Below are 15,907 nucleotides of genomic sequence, written 5' to 3'. Positions count from 1 at the left end.
ATTTTCCGCTTGAATGCAAGGCAGTGTGCTCCCTTTTTCTTTTTGGATGTCTAAATGACGGCTCCCGTGAGCCTCTAGCTGAAGAGCACTGGCGATGCACCTGTGTGCCTACTGAGTGGTACAAAAACCTGTGAAGATGTTTGGCGGCATTTCAAGCGACCCCTTCAGTTACATACGCTCTCTGCTGATGACGGCTGAAAGCCAGAAACACGTGTCTAGAGATATGGCACTCGCTGCACCTACCTTAGGTGAAAGACTTTCTACAGCGATACGGCACTTGCTGCACCTACTTAGGGTGAATAATTTTTTTGAAAAAATTCTCGCTGTTTATATTTAAATGACTGCATTTACCATGATGCCTTGGGGCTATTTTCTGCTTGAATGCAAGGCAGTGTGCTACTTTTTTTCTTTTTGGATGTCTAAATGACGGCTCCCGTAAGCCTCTTGCTAACGAGCACTGGCGATGCACCTGTCCCCCTACTGAGTGGTACAAAAACCTGTGAAGACGTTTGGCGGCATTTCAAGCGACCCCTTCAGTTACATACGCTCTCTGCTGATGACGGCCGAAAGCCAGAAACACGTGTCCAGAGATACGGCACTCGCTGCACCTACCTTAGGTGAAAGACTTTCTACAGCGATACGGCACTTGCTGCACCTACTTAGGGTGAATAATTTTTTTTTAAATTTGCGCTATTTATATTTAAATGACTGCATTTACCATGATGCCTTAGGGCTATTGTCCGCTTGAATGCAAGGCAGTGTGCTCCCTTTTTCTTTTTGGATGTCTAAATGAGGGCTCCCGTGAGCCTCTTGCTGAAGAGCACTGGCGATGCACCTGTGCGCCTACTGAGTGGTACAAAAACCTGTGAAGACGTTTGGCGGCATTTCAAGCGACCCCTTCAGTTACATACGCTCTCAGCTGATGACGGCCGAAAGCCAGAAACATGTGTCCAGGGATACGGCACTCGCTGCACCTACCTTAGGTGAAAGACTTTCTACAGCGATACGGCACTTGCTCTACTTAGGGTGAATAATTTTTTGAAAATTTCTCGCTATTTATATTTAAATGACTGCATTTACCATGATGCCTTGGGGCTATTTTCCTCTTGAATGCTAGGCAGTGTGCTCCCTTTTTGTTTTTGGATGTCTAAATGATGGCTCCCGTGAGCCTCTTGCTGACGAGCACTGGCGATGCACCTGTGCGCCTACTGAGTGGTACAAAAGCCTGTGAAGACGTTTGGCTGCATTTCAAGCGACCCCTTCAGTTACATACGCTCTCTGCTGATGACGGCAGAAAGCCAGAAACACGTGTCCAGAGATACGGCACTCGCTGCACCTACCTTAGGTGAAAAACTTTCTACAGCGATACGGCACTTGCTGCACCTACTTAGGGTGAATCATTTTTTTTTAAATTCTCGCTATTTATATTTAAATGACTGCATTTACCATGATGCCTTGGGGCTATTTTCCGCTTGAATGCAAGGCAGTGTGCTCCCTTTTTCTTTTTGGATGTCTAAATGACGGCTCCCGTGAGCCTCTTGCTGACGAGCACTGGCGATGCACCTGTGCGCCTACTGAGTGGTACAAAAACCTGTGAAGACGTTTGGCGGCATTTCAAGCGACCCCTTCAGTTACATACGCTCTCTGCTGATGACGGCCGAAAGCCAGAAACACGTGTCCAGAGATACGGCACTCGCTGCACCTACCTTAGGTGAAAGACTTTCTACAGCGATACGGCACTTGCTGCACCTACTTAGGGTGAATAATTTTTTGAAAAAGTCTCGCTATTTATATTAAATGACTGCATTTACCATGATGCCTTGAGGCTATTTTCCACTTGAATGTAAGACAGTGTGCTCCTTTTTTCTTTTTGGATGTCTAAATTACGACTCCCGTGAGCCTCTTGCTGACAAGCACTGGCGATGCACCTGTGCGCCTACTGAGTGGTACAAAAACCTGTGAAGACGTTTGGCGGCATTTCAAGCGACCCCTTCAGTTACATACGCTCACTGCTGATGGCGGCCGAAAGCCAGAAACACGTGTCCAGAGATACGGCACTCGCTGCACCTACCTTAGGTGAAAGTCTTTCTACAGCGATACGGTACTTGCTGCACCTACTTAGGGTGAATAATTTTTTTTTAAATTCTCGCTATTTATATTTAAATGACTGCATTTACCATGATGCATTGGGGCTATTTTCCGCTTGAATGCAAGGCAGTGTGCTCCCTTTTTCTTTTTGGATGTCTAAATGACGGCTCCCGTGAGCCTCTTGCTGACGAGCACTGGCGATGCACCTGTGCGCCTACTGAGTGGTACAAAAACCTGTGAAGACGTTTGGCGGCATTTCAAGTGACCCCTTCAGTTACATACGCTCTCTGCTGATGACGGCCGAAAGCCAGAAACATGTGTCTAGAGATAGGGCACTCGCTGCACCTACCTTAGGTGAAAGACTTTTTACAGCGATACGGCACTTGCTGCACCTACTTAGGGTGAATAATTTTTTGAAAAATTCTCGCTATTTATATTTAAATGACTGCATTTACCATGATGCCTTGGGGCTATTTTCCCCTTGAATGCAAGGCAGTGTGCTCCCTTTTTCTTTTTGGATGTCTAAATGACGGCTCCCGTGATCCTCTAGCTGACGAGCACTGGCGATGCACCTGTGCGCCTACTGAGTGGTACAAAAACCTGTGAAGACGTTTGGCGTCATTTCAAGCGACCCCTTCAGTTACATACGCTCTCTGCTGATGACGGCCGAATGCCAGAAACACGTGTCCAGAGATACGGCACTCGCTGCACCTACCTTAGGTGAAAGACTTTCTACAGCGATACGGCACTTGCTGCACCTACTAAGGGTGAATAATTTTTTTTAAAATTCACGCTATTTATATTTAAATGACTGCATTTACCATGATGCATTGGGGCTATTTTCCGCTTGAATGCAAGGCAGTGTGCTCCCTTTTTCTTTTTGGATGTCTAAATGACGGCTCCCGTGAGCCTCTTGCTGACGAGCACTGGCGATGCACCTGTGCGCCTACTGAGTGGTACAAAAACCTGTGAAGACGTTTGGCGGCATTTCAAGTGACCCCTTCAGTTACATACGCTCTCTGCTGATGACGGCCGAAAGCCAGAAACATGTGTCCAGGGATACGGCACTCTCTGCACCTACCTTAGGTGAAAGACTTTCTACAGCGATACGGCACTTGCTGCACCTACTTAGGGTGAATAATTTTGTTTTAAATTCTCGCTATTTATATTTAAATGACTGCATTTACCATGATGCCTTGGGGCTATTTTCCACTTGAATGCAAGGCAGTGTGCTCCCTTTTTCTTTTTGGATGTCTAAATGACGGCTCCCGTGAGCCTCTTGCTGACGAGCACTGGCGATGCACCTGTGCGCCTACTGAGTGGTACAAAAACCTGTGAAGACGTTTTTCGGCATTTCAAGCGACCCCTTCAGTTACATACGCTCTCTGCTGATGACGGCTGAAAGCCAGAAAGACGTGTCTAGAGATATGGCACTCGCTGCACCTACCTTAGGTGAAAGACTTTCTACAGCGATACGGCACTTGCTGCACCTACTTAGGGTGAATAATTTTTTGAAAAAGTCTCGCTATTTATATTAAATGACTGCATTTACCATGATGCCTTGGGGCTATTTTCCGCTTGAATGCAAGACAGTGTGCTCCCTTTTTCTTTTTGGATGTCTAAATTACGACTCCCGTGAGCCTCTTGCTGACAAGCACTGGCGATGCACCTGTGCGCCTACTGAGTGGTACAAAAACCTGTGAAGACGTTTGGCGGCATTTCAAGCGACCCCTTCAGTTACATACGCTCACTACTGATGGCGGCCGAAAGCCAGAAACACGTGTCCAGAGATACGGCACTCGCTGCACCTACCTTAGGTGAAAGTCTTTCTACAGCGATACGGCACTTGCTGAACCTACTTAGGGTGAATAATTTTTTTTACAATTCTCGCTATTTATATTTAAATGACTGCATTTACCATGATGCCTTGGGGCTATTTTCCGCTTGAATGCAAGGCAGTGTGCTCCCTTTTTGTTTTTGGATGTCTAAATGACGGTTCCCGTGAGCCTCTTGCTGACGAGCACTGGCGATGCACCTGTGCGCTTAATCAGTGGTACAAAAACCTGTGAAGACGTTTGGTGGCATTTCAAGCGACCCCTTCAGTTACATACGCTCTCTGCTGATGACGGCCGAAAGCCAGAAACACGTGTCTAGAGATAGGGCACTCGCTGCACCTACCTTAGGTGAAAGACTTTTTACAGCGATACGGCACTTGCTGCACCTACTTAGGGTGAATAATTTTTTGAAAAATTCTCGCTATTTATATTTAAATGACTGCATTTACCATGATGCCTTGGGGCTATTTTCCCCTTGAATGCAAGGCAGTGTGCTCCCTTTTTCTTTTTGGATGTCTAAATGACGGCTCCCGTGATCCTCTAGCTGACGAGCACTGGCGATGCACCTGTGCGCCTACTGAGTGGTACAAAAACCTGTGAAGACGTTTGGCGTCATTTCAAGCGACCCCTTCAGTTACATACGCTCTCTGCTGATGACGGCCGAATGCCAGAAACACGTGTCCAGAGATACAGCACTCGCTGCACCTACATTAGGTGAAAGACTTTCTACAGCGATACGGCACTTGCTGCACCTACTAAGGGTGAATAATTTTTTTTTAAATTCACGCTACTTATATTTAAATGACTGCATTTACCATGATGCATTCGGGCTATTTTCCGCTTGAATGCAAGGCAGTGTGCTCCCTTTTTCTTTTTGGATGTCTAAATGACGGCTCCCGTGAGCCTCTTGCTGACGAGCACTGGCGATGCACCTGTGCGCCTACTGAGTGGTACAAAAACCTGTGAAGACGTTTGGCGGCATTTCAAGTGACCCCTTCAGTTACATACGCTCTCTGCTGATGACGGCCGAAAGCCAGAAACATGTGTCCAGGGATACGGCACTCGCTGCACCTACCTTAGGTGAAAGACTTTCTACAGCGATACGGCACTTGCTGCACCTACTTAGGGTGAATAATTTTTTGAAAAATTCTCGCTATTTATATTTAAATGACTGCATTTACCATGATGTCTTGGGGCTATTTTCCGCTTGAATGCAAGGCAGTGTGCTCCCTTTTTCTTTTTGGATGTCTAAATGACGGCTCCCGTGAGCCTTTTGCTGACGAGCACTGGCGATGCACCTGTGCGCCTACTGAGTGGTACAAAAACCTGTGAAGACGTTTGGCGGCATTTCAAGCGACCCCTTCAGTTACATACGCTCTCTGCTGATGACGGCCGAAAGCCAGAAACATGTGTCGAGAGATACGGCACTCGCTGCACCTACCTTAGGTGAAAGACTTTCTACAGCGATACGGCACTTGCTGCACCTACTTAGGGTGAATAATTTTTTGAAAAATTCTCGCTACTTATATTTAAATGACTGCTTTTACCATGATGCCTTGGGGCTATTTTCCGCTTGAATGCAAGGCAGTGTGCTCCCTTTTTCTTTTTGGATGTCTAAATGATGGCTCCCTCTAGCCTCTTGCTGACGAGCACTGGCGATGCACCTGTGCGCCTACTGAGTGGTACAGAAACCTGTGAATACGTTTGGCGGCATTTCAAGCGACCCCTTCAGTTACATACGCTCTCTGCTGATGACGGCTGAAAGCCAGAAACACGTGTCTAGAGATATGGCACTCGCTGCACCTACCTTAGGTGAAAGACTTTCTACAGCGATACGGCACTTGCTGCACCTACTTAGGGTGAATAATTTTTTGAAAAATTCTCGCTGTTTATATTTAAATGACTGCATTTACCATGATGCCTTGGGGCTATTTTCCGCTTGAATGCAAGGCAGTGTGCTCCCTTTTTCTTTTTGGATGTCTAAATGACGGCTCCCGTGAGCCTCTTGCTGACGAGCACTGGCGATGCACCTGTGCGCCTAGTGAGTGGTACAAAAACCTGTGAAGACGTTTGGCGGCATTTCAAGCGACCCCTTCAGTTACATACGCTCACTGCTGATGACGGCCGAAAGCTAGAAACACGTGTCCAGAGATACGGCACTCGCTGCACCTACCTTAGGTGAAAGACTTTCTACAGCGATACGGCACTTGCTGCACCTACTTAGGGTGAATAATTTTTTAAAAAATTCTCGCTATTTATATTTAAATTACTGCATTTACCATGATGCCTTGGGGATATTTTCCGCTTGAATGCAAGGCAGTGTGCTCCCTTTTTCTTTTTGGATGTCTAAATGACGGTTCCCGTGAGACTCTTGCTGACGAGCACTTGCGATGCACCTGTGCGCCTACTGAGTGGTACAAAAACCTGTGAAGACGTTTGGCGGCATTTCAAGCGACCCCTTCAGTTACATACGCTCACTGCTGATGACGGCCAAAAGCCAGAAACACGTGTCCAGAGATTCGGCACTCGCTGCACCTACCTTAGGTGAAAGTCTTTCTACAGCGATACGGCACTTGCTGCACCTACTTAGGGTGAATAATTTTGTTTTAAATTCTCGCTATTTATATTTAAATGACTGCATTTACCATGATGCCTTGGGGCTATTTTCCGCTTGAACACAAGGCAGTGTGCTCCCTTTTTGTTTTTGGATGTCTAAATGACGGTTCCCGTGAGCCTCTTGATGACGAGCACTGGCGATGCACCTGTGCGCCTAATGAGTGGTACAAAAACCTGGGAAGACGTTTGGTGGCATTTCAAGCGACCCCTTCAGTTACATACGCTCTCTGCTGATGACGGCCGAAAGCCAGAAACACGTGTCTAGAGATAGGGCACTCGCTGCACCTACCTTAGGTGAAAGACTTTTTACAGCGATACGGCACTTGCTGCACCTACTTAGGGTGAATAATTTTTTTAAAAATTCTCGCTATTTATATTTAAATGACTGCATTTACCATGATGCCTTGGGGCTATTTTCCCCTTGAATGCAAGGCAGTGTGCTCCCTTTTTCTTTTTGGATGTCTAAATGACGGCTCCCGTGATCCTCTAGCTGACGAGCACTGGCGATGCACCTGTGCGCCTACTGAGTGGTACAAAAACCTGTGAAGACGTTTGGCGTCATTTCAAGCGACCCCTTCAGTTACATACGCTCTCTGCTGATGACGGCCGAATGCCAGAAACACGTTTCCAGAGATACGGCACTCACTGCACCTACCTTAGGTGAAAGACTTTCTACAGCGATACGGCACTTGCTGCACCTACTAAGGGTGAATAATTTTTTAAAAAATTCACGCTATTTATATTTAAATGACTGCATTTACCATGATGCCTTGGGGCTATTTTCCGCTTGAATGCAAGGCAGTGTGCTCCCTTTTTCTTTTTGGATGTCTAAATGACGACTCCCGTGAGCCTCTTGCTGACGAGCACTGGCGATGCACCTGTGCGCCTACTGAGTGGTACAAAAACCTGTGAAGACGTTTGGCGGCATTTCAAGTGACCCCTTCAGTTACAAACGCTCTCTGCTGATGACGGGCGAAAGCCAGAAACATGTGTCCAGAGATACGGCATTCGCGGCACCTACCTTAGGTGAAAGACTTTCTACAGCGATACGGCACTTGCTGCACCTACTTAGGGTGAATAATTTTTTGAAAAATTCTCGCTATTTATATTTAAATGACTGCATTTACCATGATGCCTTGGGGCTATTTTCCGCTTGAATGCAAGGCAGTGTGCTCCCTTTTTCTTTTTGGATGTCTAAATGACGGCTCCCTCTAGCCTCTTGCTGACGAGCACTGGCGATGCACCTGTGCGCCTACTGAGTGGTACAAAAACCTGTGAAGACGTTTGGAGGCATTTCAAGCGACCCCTTCAGTTACATACGCTCTCTGCTGATGATGGCCGAAAGCCAGAAACACGTGTCCAGAGATACGGCACTCACTGCACCTACCTTAGGTGAAAGACTTTATACATCGATACGGCAGTTGCTGCACCTACTTATGGTGAATAATTTTTTGAAAAATTCTCGCTATTTATATTTAAATGACTGCATTGACCATGATGCCTTGGGGCTATTTTCCGCTTGAATGCAAGGCAGTGTGCTCCCTTTTTCTTTTTGGATGTCTAAATTACGGCTCCTGTGAGCCTCTTGCTGACGAGCACTGGCAATGTACCTGTGCGCCTACTGAGTGGTACAAAAACCTGTGAAGACGTTTGGCGGCATTTCAAGCGACCCCTTCAGTTACATACGCTCACTGCTGATGACGGCCGAAAGCTAGAAACACGTGTCCAGAGATACGGCACTCGCTGCACCTACCTTAGGTGAAAGACTTTCTACAGCGATACGGCACTTGCTGCACCTACTTAGGGTGAATAATTTTTTAAAAAATTCTCGCTATTCATATTTAAATTACTGCATTTACCATGATGCCTTGGGGATATTTTCCGCTTGAATGCAAGGCAGTGTGCTCCCTTTTTCTTTTTGGATGTCTAAATCACGGTTCCCGTGAGACTCTTGCTGACGAGCACTTGCGATGCACCTGTGCGCCTACTGAGTGGTACAAAAACCTGTGAAGACGTTTGGCGGCATTTCAAGCGACCCCTTCAGTTACATACGCTCTCTGCTGATGACGGCCGAAAGCCAGAAACATGTGTCCAGAGATACGGCACTCGCTGCACCTACCTTAGGTGAAAGACTTTCTACAGCAATATGGCACTTGCTGCACCTACTTAGGGTGAATAATTTTTTGAAAAATTCTCGCTATTTATATTTAAATGACTGCATTTACCATGATGCCTTGGGGCTATTTTCCGCTTGAATGCAAGGCAGTGTGCTCCCTTTTTCTTTTTGGATGTCTAAATGACGGCTCCCTCTAGCCTCTTGCTGACGAGCACTGGCGATGCACCTGTGCGCCTACTGAGTGGTACAAAAACCTGGGAAGACGTTTGGAGGCATTTCAAGCGACCCCTTCAGTTACATACGCTCACTGCTGATGATGGCCGAAAGCCAGAAACACGTGTCCAGAGATACGGCACTCACTGCACCTACCTTAGGTGAAAGACTTTATACAGCGATACGGCACTTGCTGCACCTACTTATGGTGAATAATTTTTTGAAAAATTCTCGCTATTTATATTTAAATGACTGCATTGACCATGATGCCTTGGGGCTATTTTCCGCTTGAATGCAAGGCAGTGTGCTCCCTTTTTCTTTTTGGATGTCTAAATTACGGCTCCCGTGAGCCTCTTGCTGACGAGCACTGGCAATGTACCTGTGCGCCTACTGAGTGGTACAAAAACCTGTGAAGACGTTTGGCGGCATTTCAAGCGACCCCTTCAGTTACATACGCTCTCTGCTGATGACGGCCGAAAGCCAGAAACATGTGTCCAGAGATACGGCACTCGCTGCACCTACCTTAGGTGAAAGACTTTCTACAGCGATACAGCACTTGCTGCACCTACTTAGGGTGAATCATTTTTTGAAAAATTCTCGCTATTTATATTTAAATGACTGCATTTACCATGATGCCTTGGGGCTATTTTCCTCTTGAATGCAAGGCAGTGTGCTCCCTTTTTCTTTTTGGATGTCTAAATGATGGCTCCCGTGAGCCTCTTGCTGACGAGCACTGGCGATGCACCTGTGCGCCTACTGAGTGGTACAAAAACCTGTGAAGACGTTTGGCGGCATTTCAAGCGACCCCTTCAGTTACATACGCTCTCTGCTGATGACGGCCGAAAGCCAGAAACATGTGTCCAGAGATACGGCACTCCCTGCACCTACCTTAGGTGAAAGACTTTCTACAGCGATACGGCACTTGCTGCACCTACTTAGGGTGAATAATTTTTTGAAAAATTCTTGCTACTTATATTTAAATGACTGCATTTACCATGGTGCCTTGGGGCTATTTTCCGCCTGAATGCAAGTCAGTGTGCTCCCTTTTTCTTTTTGGATGTCTAAATGACGGCTCCCTCTAGCCTCTTGCTGACGAGCACTGGCGATGCACCTGTGCGCCTACTGAGTGGTACAAAAACCTGGGAAGACGTTTGGATGCATTTCAAGCGACCCCTTTAGTTACATACGCTCTCTGCTGATGATGGCCGAAAGCCAGAAACACGTGTCCAGAGATACGGCACTCACTGCACCTACCTTAGGTGAAAGACTTTATACAGCGATACGGCACTTGCTGCACCTACTTATGGTGAATAATTTTTTGAAAAATTCTCGCTATTTATATTTAAATGACTGCATTGACCATGATGCCTTGGGGCTATTTTCCGCTTGAATGCAAGGCAGTGTGCTCCCTTTTTCTTTTTGGATGTCTAAATTACGGCTCCCGTGAGCCTCTTGCTGACGAGCACTGGCACTGCACCTGTGCGCCTACTGAGTGGTACAGAAACCTGTGAAGACGTTTGGCGGCATTTCAAGCGACCCCTTCAGTTACATACGCTCTCTGCTGATGACGGCTGAAAGCCAGAAACACGTGTCTAGAGATATGGCACTCGCTGCACCTACCTTAGGTGAAAGACTTTCTACAGCGATACGGCACTTGCTGCACCTACTTAGGGTGAATAATTTTTTGAAAAATTCTCGCTGTTTATATTTAAATGACTGCATTTACCATGATGCCTTGGGGCTATTTTCCGCTTGAATGCAAGGCAGTGTGCTCCCTTTTTCTTTTTGGATGTCTAAATGACGGCTCCCGTGAGCCTCTTGCTGACGAGCACTGGCGATGCACCTGTGCGCCTACTGAGTGGTACAAAAACCTGTGAAGACGTTTGGCGGCATTTCAAGCGACCCATTCAGTTACATACGCTCTCTGCTGATGACGTACGAAAGCCAGAAACACGTGTCCAGAGATACAGCACTCGCTGCACCTACCTTAGGTGAAAGACTTTCTACAGCGATACGGCACTTGCTGCACCTACTTAGGGTGAATAATTTTTTGAAAAAGTCTCGCTATTTATATTAAATGACTGCATTTACCATGATGCCTTGGGGCTATTTTCCGCTTGAATGCAAGGCAGTGTGCTCCTTTTTTCTTTTTGGATGTCTAAATTACGACTCCCGTGAGCCTCTTGCTGACAAGCACTGGCGATGCACCTGTGCGCCTACTGAGTGGTACAAAAACCTGTGAAGACGTTTGGCGGCATTTCAAGCGACCCCTTCAGTTACATACGCTCACTGCTGATGACGGCCGAAAGCCAGAAACATGTGTCCAGAGATACGGCACTCGCTGCACCTACCTTAGGTGAAAGTCTTTCTACAGCGATACGGCACTTGCTGCACCTACTTAGGGTGAATAATTTTGTTTTAAATTCTCGCTATTTATATTTAAATGACTGCATTTACCATGATGCCTTGGGGCTATTTTCCGCTTGAACACAAGGCAGTGTGCTCCCTTTTTGTTTTTGGATGTCTAAATGACGGTTCCCGTGAGCCTCTTGCTGACGAGCACTGGCGATGCACCTGTGCGCCTAATGAGTGGTACAAAAACCTGTGAAGACGTTTGGTGGCATTTCAAGCGACCCCTTCAGTTACATACGCTCTCTGCTGATGACGGCCGAAAGCCAGAAACACGTGTCTAGAGATAGGGCACTCGCTGCACCTACCTTAGGTGAAAGACTTTTTACAGCGATACGGCACTTGCTGCACCTACTTAGGGTGAATAATTTTTTTTAAAATTCTCGCTATTTATATTTAAATGACTGCATTTACCATGATGCCTTGGGGCTATTTTCCCCTTGAATGCAAGGCAGTGTGCTCCCTTTTTCTTTTTGGATGTCTAAATGACGGCTCCCGTGATCCTCTAGCTGACGAGCACTGGCGATGCACCTGTGCGCCTACTGAGTGGTACAAAAACCTGTGAAGACGTTTGGCGTCATTTCAAGCGACCCCTTCAGTTACATACGCTCTCTGCTGATGACGGCCGAATGCCAGAAACACGTTTCCAGAGATACGGCACTCGCTGCACCTACCTTAGGTGAAAGACTTTCTACAGCGATACGGCACTTGCTGCACCTACTAAGGGTGAATAATTTTTTTAAAAATTCACGCTATTTATATTTAAATGACTGCATTTACCATGATGCCTTGGGGCTATTTTCCGCTTGAATGCAAGGCAGTGTGCTCCCTTTTTCTTTTTGGATGTCTAAATGACGGCTCCCGTGATCCTCTAGCTGACGAGCACTGGCGATGCACCTGTGCGCCTACTGAGTGGTACAAAAACCTGTGAAGACGTTTGGCGTCATTTCAAGCGACCCCTTCAGTTACATACGCTCTCTGCTGATGACGGCCGAATGCCAGAAACACGTGTCCAGAGATACGGCACTCGCTGCACCTACCTTAGGTGAAAGACTTTCTACAGCGATACGGCACTTGCTGCACCTACTAAGGGTGAATAATTTTTTTTAAAATTCACGCTATTTATATTTAAATGACTGAATTTACCATGATGCATTGGGGCTATTTTCCGCTTGAATGCAAGGCAGTGTGCTCCCTTTTTCTTTTTGGATGTCTAAATGACGGCTCCCGTGAGCCTCTTGCTGACGAGCACTGGCGATGCACCTGTGCGCCTACTGAGTGGTACAAAAACCTGTGAAGACGTTTGGCGGCATTTCAAGTGACCCCTTCAGTTACTTACGCTCTCTGCTGATGACGGCCGAAAGCCAGAAACATGTGTCCAGGGATACGGCACTCTCTGCACCTACCTTAGGTGAAAGACTTTCTACAGCGATACGGCACTTGCTGCACCTACTTAGGGTGAATAATTTTGTTTTAAATTCTCGCTATTTATATTTAAATGACTGCATTTACCATGATGCCTTGGGGCTATTTTCCGCTTGAATGCAAGGCAGTGTGCTCCCTTTTTCTTTTTGGATGTCTAAATGACGGCTCCCGTGAGCCTCTTGCTGACGAGCACTGGCGATGCACCTGTGCGCCTACTGAGTGGTACAAAAACCTGTGAAGACGTTTGGCGGCATTTCAAGCGACCCCTTCAGTTACATACGCTCTCTGCTGATGACGGCCGAAAGCCAGAAACATGTGTCGAGAGATACGGCACTCGCTGCACCTACCTTAGGTGAAAGACTTTCTACAGCGATACGGCACTTGCTGCACCTACTTAGGGTGAATAATTTTGTGAAAAATTCTCGCTACTTATATTTAAATGACTGCATTGACCATGATGCCTTGGGGCTATTTTCCGCTTGAATGCAAGGCAGTGTGCTCCCTTTTTCTTTTTGGATGTCTAAATTACGGCTCCCGTGAGCCTCTTGCTGACGAGCACTGGCAATGCACCTGTGCGCCTACTGAGTGGTACAAAAACCTGTGAAGACGTTTGGCGGCATTTCAAGCGACCCCTTCAGTTACATACGCTCTCTGCTGATGACGGCTGAAAGCCAGAAAGACGTGTCTAGAGATATGGCACTCGCTGCACCTACCTTAGGTGAAAGACTTTCTACAGCGATACGGCACTTGCTGCACCTACTTAGGGTGAATAATTTTTTGAAAAAGTCTCGCTATTTATATTAAATGACTGCATTTACCATGATGCCTTGGGGCTATTTTCCGCTTGAATGCAAGACAGTGTGCTCTCTTTTTCTTTTTGGATGTCTAAATTACGACTCCCGTGAGCCTCTTGCTGACAAGCACTGGCGATGCACCTGTGCACCTACTGAGTGGTACAAAAACCTGTGAAGACGTTTGGCGGCATTTCAAGCGACCCCTTCAGTTACATACGCTCACTACTGATGGCGGCCGAAAGCCAGAAACACGTGTCCAGAGATACGGCACTCGCTGCACCTACCTTAGGTGAAAGTCTTTCTACAGCGATACGGCACTTGCTGAACCTACTTAGGGTGAATAATTTTTTTTACAATTCTCGCTATTTATATTTAAATGACTGCATTTACCATGATGCCTTGGGGCTATTTTCCGCTTGAATGCAAGGCAGTGTGCTCCCTTTTTGTTTTTGGATGTCTAAATGACGGTTCCCGTGAGCCTCTTGCTGACGAGCACTGGCGATGCACCTGTGCGCTTAATCAGTGGTACAAAAACCTGTGAAGACGTTTGGTGGCATTTCAAGCGACCCCTTCAGTTACATACGCTCTCTGCTGATGACGGCCGAAAGCCAGAAACACGTGTCTAGAGATAGGGCACTCGCTGCACCTACCTTAGGTGAAAGACTTTTTATAGCGATACGGCACTTGCTGCACCTACTTAGGGTGAATAATTTTTTAAAAATTCTCGCTATTTATATTTAAATGACTGCATTTACCATGATGCCTTGGGGCTATTTTCCCCTTGAATGCAAGGCAGTGTGCTCCCTTTTTCTTTTTGGATGTCTAAATGACGGCTCCCGTGATCCTCTAGCTGACAAGCACTGGCGATGCACCTGTGCGCCTACTGAGTGGTACAAAAACCTGTGAAGACGTTTGGCATCATTTCAAGCGACCCCTTCAGTTACATACGCTCTCTGCTGATGACGGCCGAATGCCAGAAACACGTGTCCAGAGATACAGCACTCGCTGCACCTACATTAGGTGAAAGACTTTCTACAGCGATACGGCACTTGCTGCACCTACTAAGGGTGAATAATTTTTTTTTAAATTCACGCTACTTATATTTAAATGACTGCATTTACCATGATGCATTGGGGCTATTTTCCGCTTGAATGCAAGGCAGTGTGCTCCCTTTTTCTTTTTGGATGTCTAAATGACGGCTCCCGTGAGCCTCTTGCTGACGAGCACTGGCGATGCACCTGTGCGCCTACTGAGTGGTACAAAAACCTGTGAAGACGTTTGGCGGCATTTCAAGTGACCCCTTCAGTTACATACGCTCTCTGCTGATGACGGCCGAAAGCCAGAAACATGTGTCCAGGGATACGGCACTCGCTGCACCTACCTTAGGTGAAAGACTTTCTACAGCGATACGGCACTTGCTGCACCTACTTAGGGTGAATAATTTTTTGAAAAATTCTCGCTATTTATATTTAAATGACTGCATTTACCATGATGTCTTGGGGCTATTTTCTGCTTGAATGCAAGGCAGTGTGCTCCCTTTTTCATTTTGGATGTCTAAATGACGGCTCCCGTGAGCCTCTTGCTGACGAGCACTGGCGATGCACCTGTGCGCCTACTGAGTGGTACAAAAACCTGTGAAGACGTTTGGCGGCATTTCAAGCGACCCCTTCAGTTACATACGCTCTCTGCTGATGACGGCCGAAAGCCAGAAACATGTGTCGAGAGATACGGCACTCGCTGCACCTACCTTAGGTGAAAGACTTTCTACAGCGATACGGCACTTGCTGCACCTACTTAGGGTGAATAATTTTTTGAAAAATTCTCGCTACTTATATTTAAATGACTGCTTTTACCATGATGCCTTGGGGCTATTTTCCGCTTGAATGCAAGGCAGTGTGCTCCCTTTTTCTTTTTGGATGTCTAAATGATGGCTCCCTCTAGCCTCTTGCTGACGAGCACTGGCGATGCACCTGTGCGCCTACTGAGTGGTACAGAAACCTGTGAAGACGTTTGGCGGCATTTCAAGCGACCCCTTCAGTTACATACACTCTCTGCTGATGACGGCTGAAAGCCAGAAACACGTGTCTAGAGATATGGCACTCGCTGCACCTACCTTAGGTGAAAGACTTTCTACAGCGATACGGCACTTGCTGCACCTACTTAGGGTGAATAATTTTTTGAAAAATTCTCGCTGTTTATATTTAAATGACTGCATTTACCATGATGCCTTGGGGCTATTTTCCGCTTGAATGCAAGGCAGTGTGCTCCCTTTTTCTTTTTGGATGTCTAAATGACGGCTCCCGTGAGCCTCTTGCTGACGAGCACTGGCGATGCACCTGTGCGCCTAGTGAGTGGTACAAAAACCTGTGAAGACGTTTGGCGGCATTTCAAGCGACCCCTTCAGTTACATA

The sequence above is a fragment of the Pleurodeles waltl genome, chromosome 10 (assembly GCF_031143425.1).
Source record: "Pleurodeles waltl isolate 20211129_DDA chromosome 10, aPleWal1.hap1.20221129, whole genome shotgun sequence".
Taxonomy (NCBI): domain Eukaryota; kingdom Metazoa; phylum Chordata; class Amphibia; order Caudata; family Salamandridae; genus Pleurodeles; species Pleurodeles waltl.
Note: the sequence above shows the minus strand (reverse complement) of the source record.